Source organism: Xiphophorus couchianus, chromosome 18 (assembly GCF_001444195.1).
Source record: "Xiphophorus couchianus chromosome 18, X_couchianus-1.0, whole genome shotgun sequence".
NCBI lineage: Eukaryota > Metazoa > Chordata > Actinopteri > Cyprinodontiformes > Poeciliidae > Xiphophorus > Xiphophorus couchianus.
The window spans coordinates 27,674,615-27,688,908 of NC_040245.1; the positions used below are offsets into that span (position 1 = coordinate 27,674,615).

The 14,294-nt window shown below is 42.4% G+C and overlaps 2 long non-coding RNA genes across 2 annotated transcripts; one reads left to right on the top strand and one right to left on the bottom strand.

The window, feature by feature from the left end:
- Positions 1-2,787: 2,787 nt before the first annotated feature.
- LOC114133686 (uncharacterized) lies at positions 2,788-3,742 on the bottom strand. Its single transcript, XR_003593230.1, has 2 exons — positions 3,574-3,742; positions 2,788-3,504 (listed from the first exon to the last, which is right to left on the bottom strand). It is a non-coding gene; the product is annotated as an uncharacterized LOC114133686 (long non-coding RNA).
- A 5,441-nt stretch (positions 3,743-9,183) lies between these two features.
- LOC114133253 (uncharacterized) lies at positions 9,184-10,636 on the top strand. Its single transcript, XR_003593130.1, has 2 exons — positions 9,184-9,421; positions 10,457-10,636. It is a non-coding gene; the product is annotated as an uncharacterized LOC114133253 (long non-coding RNA).
- The last annotated feature ends 3,658 nt before the right edge of the window (positions 10,637-14,294 follow it).

The following is a 14,294-nucleotide window of genomic DNA, read 5'->3' on the forward strand; positions in this document are numbered from 1 at the left end:
TTTCTGTCCTCCACTGAACTAAAAGTTACACAATTTAACACAGCGGGCATCTTATTTAGAAGGTGGCTGACATTCAGCTAACCTTAGTTTCATTGTAAAACATTCAAACAGAACAATAAAATAAAGGCACCAAACATTTACGGGACAATTCCAGCAATCACCAGCCGTTACATCCTTTATTCATCTGTGTGATTTAAATCAGCTTATTGCTATAACCGCGTGAGCTAACAAACATGCTAACTACTAGCCATAATCGTTGGGCTTTAGACACCAAACTATCTCATTTGATTTACTCACCTTTTGTTCTTCCATTAGTGCAATAGAAGCTTCAGGGACTCCTTGGCATGTAAAAAATGAATTAAATCAGACATCTTTCTCCAAAACGTCAGCTGTCCGCCACAACTCGCGTCTGTCTGTGGTTCTGAAGCTGGTTGGTTGCTTGCTGGCGCCCATCAGTCAGAATTGTGGTTTCTGAATTATTATTTTTTTCTGGGACACAGAATTTATTTATTTTTTCCTGAGACACTGAATGTATTTTGTTTTTGGGACACAGAATTTTTAAAAATTTTTTTTTATACATGAGAATTCTGAGATTTTTTTTTTCTGGGCCATAATTCTTTTTTTTTTTTTTTCAGTGGCCCTAATCCTCTTCCGTAAAATGGAAATTATTGAGCTCCTTTTAATTCATCGTGCAATTAATTGATTTGTTTATTGTGACAGGCCTAATCAATCCCTAAATATGTAAAATAAATCAGTTTGTTGCTATGTTACAAATAAACCAACGTTGTCATAAAAACAGTGGAAGAGTAATGATAGAAATAAGTAAAAAATATATATTAATAATTATAATAAAATCAAGTAATGAAGTTATCTACACAAACTTCCATTTGTACATCAAAATAAAAAAAGTCACTAAATAAACTCAGATTATCAAATACCTTTCTTCCTCTTCGTCGTCTCATTCGGCCTGACTGAGCTCTGATAAAGATCTGTGTAGCTCTTATGCAGTCTTTCTATTTTCTCTGATAGTTCGTTTCGGAACATTTTGATATCGTCAATATTTGGCTTCGTCTGGTAATGATTAGATATCTGCGTATTTCCTGATGCTAATTTGATTTCATATTAATCCTTAAATCTTCACCATACGCACGTAGCCCGTTCCTACCGGAAGAGGGACTTCTTCCTCCATGTTTCCGTCCTGAGTAGACCCCGTAGCATCGTTGTTCGGGACGGTGATGCGGGGAGATTTACTAGCTTTAGCCTCGTTAGCCATGGCGGTTGACGGTTTGCTAGCCGGAGCGGAGCTAGCCGGTGTTCTAGTTGGGATTCGGTCTATAAAGATTTTTGAGAGGATTTCCGACGGTCTTTCATAATCTATATTGTTCATAGTCGCTTTATATGCGAAAAAGAAACAATATTTGTTGACCAGGGATGCTTTAAAAAAATTGTTTTTAAATTTAGGAGCTGCCTCCATTTGCCGCTCTCGCCATTCAACCGGAAGCGGAAGTAGAAAGTTTGTCGTTTGAATGAGTTTTGTAAGAGTCTTGAATGTTGTATCTCGGCAACTCATTAAAACTGTTTTTGTTTTATTCAAATGAGAAATATATTCTTTTCTTTACAATATTGTGAATATTGATCTTTTGTCTCATGCCAAATGTTTCTGACAAGTGTACGGATATAAAATGAATTAACTACTAAACATGAGCAGATATAAAATGACTTAACTATTTTATATCTGACTTAACTACTAAAAATGAACAAGTATAAAATGATCTAACTACTAAAAATGAACACAATAGGCTCTATGCTGCCATATAAAAGCGTCATAATAGACACCAGCAGAATTTAAAGAACATAAAAATCGATGGGAAATATAAAATATACTAACTATACTAATTTTTCCTGAGTTTCAGGCTTTACATTTGGCTGTAACTCATTTAGAGCCAAATGTAAAGCCTGTGTTGGTTCTCTCGCAGGTTTTTTACCGCTTCCCTGAAAGCCTTTCTAATTGAACTGAAGGATTCCAGCGCCACTGAAGTCGGCTTGCCATTGTTACCAGGACATTTCTCTCTAGTATCGGGGTTCCTGCCTCCAGGAGAAGGAGGATGTTCTCTACCTTCTTGCACTCCTTCGTCAGGTCTTTGAAGATGGTGTTCCCCTGGAGTATAATCGTCTCTGGGCTCATTTTGAGAACTCTGTTTTCGGTTTCCGCCCAGAGTTTCTCAAAGAGTCGATCACAAATAGAATTATATTGTATTAGAGGGTAATGTCTCTTTCCTGATTTGTCAATAATCTGCTGGATAACTTCCCTGACCAGACTTCTTACAGCAGTTCTTCTCATGTTTACCTCTTCGGACTGGTCTTCCTCTGGCTCACTGAGGGACTGGTCTACCTCTGGATCTCTGAGGGACTGGTCTACCTCTGGCTCGCCGAGGGACTGGTCTACCTCTGGCTCGCCGAGGGACTGGTCTTCCTCTGGCTCGCCGAGGGACTGGTCTTCCTCTGGCTCGCCGAGGGACTGGTCTACCTCTGGCTCGCCGAGGGACTGGTCTACCTCTGGCTCGCCGAGGGACTGGTCTACCTCTGGATCTCCGAGGGACTGGTCTACCTCTGGATCTCCGAGGGACTGGTCTACCTCTGGATCTCCGAGGGACTGGTCTATATATAGTATGTGACGGTACCTATGCTTTCCCGATTGGCAACTTGAATTTTAAGATCACTAATTTAATAATACTGTAAAGTTACCTTTAAGGCACACAGGCCCGCTACATATGAGGCACGAGACAATTCCACTCAATCCAATCAGTTTATTTATTTCAATTTTCTAGTCAGAAATATATTAATTTAAAATCACTCACACATTAAAATGACATTTACGGCTCAACTCGAAGCTGGCAGGGACCTACAAAGGAAACACAGCAAACCAAATAAAAGAAAATCGTGCACCAAACCAAAGAAAGTACCACCACCCGGAAAGTCCACCACCAACACCCCGAGCTGGCCGTTCCTGTCAAAAAAAGAAAAGACATTCAAATTACATACATTTCTTGGTTATATAGTTCAGTCCTCACAAATCAAGCAATAGCAGTCCAAGTTAGGAGTCCGTCCTGAGACGAACCGCCGCGCCACAGCAAACGCCAGCCAGAGCGGCACCAGAGGGATCAGGACGAGCTGGTCATAAACCAGCCTGAATCAGCCACACTGGACGAGAGTCAAAAGCCAGCTTACGCCGACCAGGACAGCGGGTATGAAGCCGACAACCAGGGCGACGGGTAGGCCGCCGTCAGCCGACGACGAATAACCAGGTCACAGGCGGACGGACCGTCAACCAGGGACAACAGAGTACGGGCAAACAGCCGGCCAAGGACAAACAGCAGCGTCTATCAAACATACATGTCAAAAATAGAATCTGGAAGCATACGTAAAATGAGCTTTCGCTTACCACTGAGCTTGATGCGTTATGCCTCTGGCAGGGAGAAGAAGCAGTCAGCTGGTACAAGTCACCTAGATGTTACAAGTAAAGCTGAGCTAAAGCTAAACTTACGGATATTAAAGGTGTGAGAAGCTTCTTACCAGAAGAAGGCTTGAACAGCAATTAATGTATTAAGCGCGTCAGTCGTATAGCGCCAGTAAACAGTGAAGTCTGAACCGGAAGGAGAACGTGTTGTCTACCAGGTGAGGGAGGGCCCTTTATATGCAGGCAGCGCTACAACCAATTAAAGTCAGGCACTAGTGTGGTGCGTTCAGGGCCCACAGGGCATACTGCCACAAGTACCTATTTAGAATCCTTAAAAATCAGCTCAAATGCTAAAGCCATTCAAATCATAACTGCCCTTAAAGAACTGCAACCCTCCAGCACCGATTTGATTTTTACATTGTAAAATAATTGTTCTATGTACTGTAAAGCCCATTTATGTTGTATCTGTTTGTAATTATTGAACAACTGTTCTATGTTGTTCACATATGTTCTTTGTTTGCAATAAAAAAAATGTATGGAAAAAAAAAAGAAGCTAGGACGAGGCAGAAGCTCAAGTAGACAAAGAACCTTTAACAGCTTTTATTCATAACTCGCTCAGCAGTACAGTAACATCAAGTATTCCTTCCCTCCATCTTATCTCTTCTTCTTCTTCTCTCTCCTCTCTATCCTATTCTCGTACACCACCTAGTGGTAGACACAACAAAAGGCATTTTCCAGAAAGCCATCACTCTTATCTTTTCAGGGAGTCCTAATTTTTCCTGCCCTGCTCTTAACAACGTATTTTTCCAGTCAGAAAATATTAACCTGTAATAAAGTCGCTGAGGATCCAGAAATGAGAAGCAGTCGGTTCTATGGGTGGCGGGGCGTCCTGGATTCTGATTGGACAGCGCCTGTAGGGAGTGGGCGGGGCTTATCTGTCTGGTTTAACGCCTAGATGATGTGATGAAGCTGCAGCAGGAGGAGATTTTTGATTTTTAACAAAACATTTATTATACAATAATTTAACAATACATTACATAATCAGGTCAAGGATACTAAAAACACAATAAACAGTTACAATAACAACTTGTTATATTTTAGTTCTCCTTGATTAGAAATGGTGCACAACACATTGTTAAAACCCCACAGTTCTAAAAAACCCTTCAGATTCCCGGCGTCTCTGTGGAAACAAAACTCCAATCTCAACCTGGCCTTGATGTTAATGTGGCACCCGAGTGGTGTACCAAATAAATAACTGCAAGGATTGTGAACAGAGTTTCTAAACAGACCAATAAAATTTACAATAATTTATTTAAAAGGTGAATATTTAAAAAGGAGGCACAAGCAGTCCTTGAAGGCAAAGTCAATAAACAAGTCCGTAACAGACTCTTAGCTGGCCCAATGGGGGGGGGGGCGCGGTCCTCTACTGCTCCCGGTCCCTGGCGAACCTCAGCCACGATCCAGCCACTCCCGCTCCTACAGCCCGGCCGGCCGCTCCTTGACGGCGACCAGTCAGGCGACTCGCTGCCCTCAACAGCGATCAGACGGGTAGTACTCCTTGGTGACCAGTCCGCCCGTCTCTAGTCCTCCGGTCCGCCTGCGCAGTCCCCCAACACCAACAACCAGCCCGGCTCCGTCTGCTTCTCCTCCTGGCTGTCTCACCATCGATGGCTCATCATCCTTCCTGGTCTGCACGCTGCTTAATTAGATGCAGAACACCTGTGCCGCTGCGGTGGGGCGTCTCCCGGTGTACATCAGAAACATGCAACACAACACCCCAAAAATATAACTCAACTAAATCTAAGAAAGTAAATATAACAAGCAATCCAAAACAGCAATATAAGAAACATAAATTTAAACCAAAAAGGAAAACCAAGGCCACATTACCATATTAACCTTCCACAGAGCCACCACGTCGAGTTGAGGTCCAGCCTGCATTTTGTCCCGTCCAGTCAAGTAAATAGCCATCTTGGCTTCGGTTATTAAAACATTTAACAGCCGGGATTAGGACAAACTACACAATGGACACTCGTTTAAAACCCCAGGACTGATGATCGATAAAAACGAGTTGGTGGCGATGGCGCCGTGCAGAATCCGCCACTGTAAATCACCGGTCCGTTTCTGGCTTTACATGTGGCTGTAATTCATTTACAGCCACATGTAAAGCCTGTGTTGGTTCTCTCGGAGGTTCTCTACCGCTTCGATGAAAGCATTTTTAATGGCGCTGATCATCTTCCACCGAGGCTGCAGTCGGTTTTTCATGGTCGTCAGGACGTTCCTCTCCAGTATCGGCGTCCCTGCCTGCAGGAGAAGGAGGATCATCTCTGGCTTGCTGCAGCCCTTCAGCAGGTCCTTAAAAATCGGCTTCCCCTGGCGTCTAATCGTGACTGGGCTCATGTTTTGGTCCGTGTGTTGGGATTCAGTCCAGAGTTTGTCAAACAGTCTCTTGCAGATGGCCTTGTGTTCCTCTGGAGGGTAGTCCACCTGTCCAGACTTATCAATAATCATGGTGATCACGTCTCTGACCAGGCTCCGCAGGGCTGTTTTTCTCCTCTCCACGTCTTCAGACTCCTGGTCTTCCTCTGACTCGCTGGTGGTCTCCGTTTCTGGTTCATGCTGGTCCAGCTCACCAGGAATCATTCCCTCACAGATAAAATGTTGAGCTGGACAGGAATCTGTGAATCCAGGGAGATGTGAGTTCATTTCCCTTCTTTCCTCTTCATAGCAAACGTGGGAACCTGTGAACTCCTCATTACCGTCATCGTCCAGCACTAAAGATGGCAACGTCCGACTGTCCCACTCGATCACAGAAGGAGTGAAGGCAGATGAGGAATCGTCAGAGCTATCATCAGAAGTGGACTCCGGTTCCGAGTTGTTTTGCAGCAGATTTTCCGTCAACAAAATCTCTGGATCAGACAAGGCGTCAGTGGATGATACTTCATCCATCTCTGACCGCCCTTCTTGTTCCTGTGGACCTTCAGTTGACTGAATCTCTGGTACAGAGTTCTCCACGTCTGCATCATCCAGAGGATCGATCGGCTCAGCGGGTGAGATTAGATCCACATCAGGCTCCTCTCTGTGTGGATCTGTGGTTCCCTGGTCATCTAGAGGAACAACAGCTGCCGTGGTCGTAGTTTTGTTCTTGTCTTTGGCCAGCTGAGCCTCAGCTACACATCCTGTAGCGTCTGAAAGGTCATCAACATCTTCCACCTGGATCTCCATCTTTTTATTCAAAGAGGTTTCCTGTTGTTCCTGGACTATCAGTGGAGCCACCTTTGAGGAACGTTTTCCAGTGACATTTCTGAAAAATGTCCTGATTTTTCCCATCAACCCTCCACTCTTCTTCTGCTCACAAGTTGATCCGTCGGCTGGTTCCTTGACATCCGATCTCTCCGAAACGGTCTGGGTCTCTGCGGTTGGTGAACTCAGTTTACTGGACATGATTGTTGTAAGGTGTGAAGGTGAGATTAAGGTTTTGTGTGAGATCAAGAGGCTCTGAGGAACAACTGCAACAGCAAATAAAGACCTTGACCTATGACGTCCGTCCACACGTCATAGGCATCAAACCGCCCACACAGCAGCGTCATGTCGTCACGTACGAAGTCACGTTGCATCAGGAGCCACTTTACTGCGCATGTCAGACTATCTGTTTAACTGTTTAAATGATAGTCGGGATAATTCAATAATTTACGAGCGGCAGCCGCCGCAGATCGCCTCTCTTCGCCCGGCGCGACTCCCGCAGCTTTGCGGCGTCCGCAGCCGTCAGGTTTTATTTTTAGCACATCGTGTGAAGCTCACACCGCCTCAACCCGCTGCTTTTTAAAAAATTATTATTTCTGAAGGCTTAGTTTGTCAAATGCCGTGATGGAGGAAGCTACAGCTTCATTTTCCTCTGGTTGTGACCAGAATGGGGAGAAATGATTTTATTTGTTCTTTGCCCGCTAAATATAAATTGCGCGATTTATTTTTTAATGAAAACGGGACTCGGTTTATCTCAGTGAGAGCTGATGATGTTACCGTGAACAAAATGGCTTTAATATCGCTAGTTAATAGTTAATATCCAACGTTTGGGGCATTTTCTCTCATCTATAGACTCACCTGCATTCAGGGCCGTGCAGAGACCTTTGGAGGGGCCGGGGCTCAAATCTAAAAAATGGCACATTGAACAAAAACACCGTACAACAACATAGCAACAACCTTAACAACCTTACCATACAAAACTTATGACGATTAAAAAAAACTTGTTAAAATGACAAACTTTCTCATTTTAATGTGTTATAAAAATACGGGGCTCCCTCTGACTCTCCATTTTCTAACTTTTTCCTAGTTTAGAGCAGGGGTGGGCAAACGTTTTGACTTGCGGGCCAGAATGGGTTCTAAAACTTGGCAGAGGGGCCTGGCCAGAAGCATTTGGACACGCAATGTAATTTATTAAACATGGGGATTGAAATGTATGAAAAACAGACACAATTGAAGGTGAAAATTTAACCCTAACCCTAACCCACTTAACATTTAGTGGAAAAAGATCAATGGAATCACTTAGAACATTCAGAACATATTACCCAACGAAAGGAAGGGGTCTTTAAATTGAGAGCGATGTGCGCCATGTTAATTAAGCTACTGTATACCGCTGCTGTGCGTAAATGCGCAAGTTGCTATTTTTTTCATAACACAGTAGGGAAAGTCACATTTCAGTGGGAACAGTGTTGTTGTTCTCCTTTTTTTGCCAGTGCATCAAAGTCTGGAGTTAGTTTCGTTGTGGCAATTCTTAGAATAGATCTGAGGTGTTGGTCAGTTAACCGGGATCTGTATCGGGCTTTGTTGATGTTCATGACGCTGAAAGTCTGCTCACACACGTAGGTCGAGCCAAACAATGCCAGCATCTTCTATGCCGTCCTCCGGAGGTTTGGAAATGTGGCTTCGTTAAGTGAAGCGTAAAAGTTATTCAGTTTTAGAGATCTGAACTTCTGTTTTTGAGACGGAGTCAGACTGAAGATTGATCAGCTCCAATTGCAGCTCATGCGGTGCTGTTTCGGGGTCTTGTGAAGGGACAGGACACCAGCTGAAGTGACTTTTCAATTTTTTCAAAATCAGTGAACCGACGGCAGATTTCTCTGTGCATGTCGTCCAGTGATTTGCAGTATTTCTTCACGTTTCGGGTGGCCTTCTGCATGGCCAGTGTGGGAAAATGAGCTAAAGATTTGTTTGACATTTGCCTGGAGAATAAAAAAAAAGGGAAATGAATGAGGCTTTTACACATCCATGGGTTTTTACTATAATCTGGACAGGTTCAGCGGGCCGGATTAAAAAGCCTAATGGGCTGTATATGGCCCGGGGGCCGTAGTTTGCCCATGTCTGGTCTAGAGGAAACTCAAACTTCCCGTGAGTTGTTGATGTTTTACTGTTTCTTGTTTAAACTAGAACACATTTTAGCTTTAATATAAATCTCATTCTGACGACACAGAGCTTATATCTCAGTGAAATGAGAAAAGTTAAAGAGTTTTGTATAGTTTTTAACAAGAACCTGTTCCTGAATTTATTTTCTATCTCTGGCAGTTAGGGGCTTCCATACATTTGTGTCTTTTCAACTCAACGTAGCTTATATGCTAAATGTTCAGGAAGTCCTCTCAGGGAGTTGCAGGATTGAAACAAGTGCAGTTTTTTCCTCATCATGTAACCTAGACTCACTTTGCTCATCATCAGGCATGCTTGTGCCGCCCCTTTTCTAATGCTGGTCTGGGCAACCGCCCATGAGGCCCTAAAAATGGTCTTTTTATGTCATCCAGTATTTTAAAATTGTTTGGTGCTTCATTGTTTATGCCTCTGAACCTTTGAATGTTCGTCCTTGTGTGTTTCCTCTACAGAACTCGGGCGGGTCAGGGGGTTCTGAGGACGACCATCCGAGGAGGGAGAGACCCGAGGAAGACCGGACGGATCGTGAGGAAAGCGTAACAAAGACAAAAGGTGAGCAATAATATTATTTCTTTATAAAATAAAAAACATAAACTATTGTAATGTGAAAGTGAACCCCTGCAACTGACACTGTAACAAATGCTACAATTCTGGTTCCCTATCAATCCAAGTCCACTGGACTATCAGGTTTGAAAACAACCAAAGTTTAATAACTTTAGATGAGGCCCATCACAAAGGATTTCTCTCATAAATTTTGTTAAAAGAAACAACCCAAAAACAAAGCAAGAAAAATCTGAAACAAAAAACTCGATTGCCTGTATTCCGAGTCAAACACACACAACAAAAATTCAAGAATTCAAGGATTTATTTTATTGTCAGACCAGCTCGCAGTGAGAATCTCGCAGTTAAAGTTTACAGAACTCAGCAGATTTTCCAAGAAAGACTCCAGCCAGCAGCGGTTCAGTGAATCTGGTCTGGACTCTGTGGAGGAGAGTCATGGTTTCAGAGACGCTGTAGAAGGACAGAATACCTGCTCTGTGATCCAGGTAAAACTCCAACTCTGGAGGAAACTGGACCTGAGATGGAGGTCCAGATAGACCTGTCATGATAACAAATTTTGCTGAGCGATTAATTGTCTCAAAAATTATTGCGATAAACGATAATATTGTTTGAAGACCTTTTCACACTGATTTAATGGAAATGACGTAATAATGCATGCGATTTCCTGCCAAAGATAAATACACATTATTTTCAAAAGAATATTTAACACTGGAACTGATAAACAAAACAAACAAAACAACCAAAAATTAAATGGATTCTCAGTCTCCATTAACAAAAAATGTACTTGAATAAAAACTAAACAACATAAAGCCAAAGTGGAAATAAATACTGTATTCTACCAAAAGAGTGCAGATTATGAAGTCTGTATATTATGTTGCCCTTGTTGAGACGTTTACTCCATACATGCACCATACATGCACGCACACACAACTACGGACACAAAGATTCTACACAAAAGCCTTTTGGGTTATATGGAAACTTTCTGTAGAAACGAAACTTAACTTTAGCTCATCGTCTGACCACTAGGAGGACCTTAGTGACGTAACACATCAGCAGACCAGGAGGCGGACCTTAGGATATAAGCAATGTGTCTTCCAGCAGATGCTGTATAGATTCGGGGTTCTACACTTGACATCCACCTAAGCCTGTGAGGGTAAGCGTCTCTTTCTTTTTAGTGCTAAAAAGAATAAAATAAGTAAAGTCTGATTATTTGTGTCGACTGAATTTCCTGCATGTGTGGTCACATGGTTCCGGTCCATCAGTAAATTCATTCCACAACACCCTTCAGTAATAATTAGATTTAAATAGAGAAAATGGGCACATCGACTACCTGATGCAATAGTTCACACTACATGAGTTTTTTGCCCCGATGTTCCCCTTAAGACAATCTTAGAACGTTGGTCGTTCTTACATTGTCGTTTACGATTTTATAACCGATCATCCTGTAGTGTGTGGTGTGTTACGGTCGTTGCCGCTCCGATCCAAATCAGGGGTTTTCCCCGACTGGGAGCTTAACTCAGCCTGTTGAATGTGACAGGTAGCCAATCAGAAAGCGCGGATTCCTCTCCGTGCTTTCTGAGGGGGAAATTACGGAGGGGAATCCCAAACAGCTGACACGGCAACCTGAAGTCCAGCAAACATTGGAGATGATATGTGAAAACAACATTTTCTTCTACATTTTCTGCAAAGAATATAGAAATGACAAGAGGAGGAGTTGGAGCGAAATTGCTACCGCAGTTGATAAACCCGGTAACTTTTCAGCTGTTCTTCGTTAAAGTGACATAAATAGGTTATAATGATTTTCATTTGGTAAGGACTTTACCCTGACTCTAGCCACATGCATTGCAGGTAGATTGTAGTAAAACATTGATTATTTCGTATATTATATAAACTTGCTCTGGGACTATGGAAGTAAAATACTTCCATATGGGACACGATTAGCAAAAACTTTGTTTATGTTTTCCTTAAAGTCTCAAAGAAATCTGAACAAATTTGGAAGTCCATGTCAAATTTGCTCAGCATTGTTGTTTTTTTTTGGTGTTTTTTTTTAATAACCATGTCGCCTCAGTTTGTTCAGCAGTTTGTGTTGCACTGTGTGTTGATTTTCTGTGTTATTAAATGGCTGCGTAGACCGACGCAGCCCATGGTTGCCCAACAAAAACCTCAGCGCAGCCCTGAAATAAAGTGGTCATCTTATTAAAATGGCTTGATGTTTTTTTTTCTGCTCACTCTTTTTTGCCAAACACACACACACACACCTACCCCCACACACACCCCTTCCTTCTCAACGATGTAGTTTCCCTGAGGCCAGAAAGCCTCCGTCATTTCCATCATATTACCTCAAAATGGAATAAATTCACTCCCAACAAGCCTTGCGGGCGCTCGCTGGCGGTCGTGCTCAGCCAATCAGATGGGACGTCTCAGGGCGCTCGAGACCTGTCTCATTACGGTCCTCGAGCTCCTCAGGTGTGTCCTCAAACATCCGTTTCATCCCGCGCTGCTGTCTAATTTATTTCCAGCAGAAAATGAATTCTCCTCTCACGGTGAGCGCTGATAGAGGATTACAGAAAATTACAAAAGCAGAAATCAATTACTGAACAAGGCCGTAATTCAGAATGCGGGACGTATCCCGACGTCTTCACGCCCATTGTCTGCGACATCCCGCTGAAATATTGACTTGGCAACAAACGCAGCTGTTGTATGCTTCTTCTTCTTTTTTTATCCTTCGTTGTTACGGCCCCTCTTAATGATTAACACAGCAGCCATTATGAGCCTGGTGTTTATGAAATATAAAGAGCTAAAGAAGGTTAAGTTTCTAGGAGTTTACACCATGATAACTCAAAAAGAAAATCCTACAGTTATTCAATTCAGCTACAGAAGGGAAAGCAAGCATTTAATGCTTCATATTTTTCAAGTTTTCCCACTTCCAAAGAATGGAGAGATCTGGAATTTCAATCTTATATGCATTTAATATTTCAATACACCTTATAACACTTTACTGAGAGAATTGTTTTAGTCCCGATATTCACCATGTCTGATTTTTAATTAATTAATTTGCCCTTTATTGTGTAAAATATGTATTTGATAGAATTGGAAAACAGAATTCAATGTTTGGTGTCGCTTCTACGTTTTCTTCCGTTGTCCTTTGAGGTTAAAACTTGGCTTTGCGTTAAACTCCAGGGTTTTTTTTAATGACCAAGCTAACAAACATTAGCCGTACAAAAAAAAGTTTTTTCTTTTCTGTATTCATTTGTGTGACAGATTCACTGAACTCCAAACGGTCAAAAAGTGCAAAAAAAAAAAAGAAAAGAAACCGTTTTTACATCTGTCACTAAGTTTCATAGGTGAAGTCGGCCATGTTGGATTTTGAGGCGAGAGTTGGTGAGAAATCTTTGACTTTCTGTATAACATTAATGGAGTAACTTTGATGCAAAAACACATAATTAAGCCACATTTTATTCAATTAATCAAGCACTGCAGATTGCAAACAATTTGCTTTGTGTTGTTTTTATGCCGCAAAACAACAAACTGAACAGATCCGAGTCCTGCTGAGGAAACTTGGCTGTATGATAGGAATTTTCTTTAAACAAATCATCAGTTTACGTTGTATGTAAATGTTGGACTTGACAAATCGAGTCCAACATTAACAGGGTAGCTGTAAATTTGATCCAATATATTTGCTAAGTGAGTTTGTAAGGTGCGGGTCCATTTTTATTTTTATTGTTATTATTCATGGTTAGACTTATTGAAGAGGGGTTCTGTGGAGATATCAGAGGTCAGTATCTTATGTGCAGTAGAAAGCCGTCTGAATAGCTTTCATTCAGAGAAAGAAATAAAGGCCTAGTCAAAGGGTTGTACTAACAGCTGGTCAGAGAGGCGCACTAGGGGAGAAACAATCACAGCTACCTCGAAAAGAAAAAGAAACACAGATCTGATGCTTTCTATAATGCAGCTTCTCCTTCTTCTCTAATGTGGGACAAACTTCCAGAAAACTGCAACGTTGCTGAAACACTGACCTCCTTTAAGTCAAAGCTAAAAACCCACCTGCTTGGAGTTGCCTTTGATTAGTAGTTGCCGCAACATTGATCAACACATTTAATGTGTATTTGCTTGACGAAGTTGATGACTTGACAGAATGTTATATTGTTTGTTTCATAATTAGTTACTACATTATGTTTTTAAAGCATTTTCAACTGCCTTGTTGCTGAAATGGGCTACGTAGATAAACTTGATTTGATTAAGACTTTTATGAATAAATACTACAGAATAATTGACTCGGGGTTGGTGTGGGTGAAGGGGTAAATATGTCTCATTAAAAAAACAAAACAAAAAAACAACAACTTTGATTCAGTAAATCTGAAAACTGTGAGAACTTTTAACCTCAACCTATAACAATCACAATGCTGAGTCGGAGGGTGAGAGGGGTTTGGGAGGTTTGGGGTGTTTGGGGGGTTTGGGGTTTGGGGTGTTTGGGAGGTTTGGGAGGTTTGGGAGGTTTGGGGTGTTTGGGGTTTGGGAGGTTTGGGGACCATTTCTAAAGCCTCAGTTTCTGACGTGTGACGGCCACGACACAAATATCACTCTCCTTCCCTTTTGTGACGCCGAGTGAAAATTGAATACAGTTCATGTCTCGCAGTCTGACGGCGTTCAATCAATCAGCTGAGACAACCGAGGCGGGGAAGAGACGACGGAGCGATGAGTCTCTGCTCCGCCACAGAGACAAACACTCACTCAGCCGCCCGCCGAGAAACAACGACTCGTTTCATTACAAACCCAGAGCTGCTGCCTGCTGCATTCAGGATGAGCCTCGGCCGGCTGCGAGGCTGCCTCTCTCCCCCTCCCCCCCCCCTCTCCCTCCACTTCT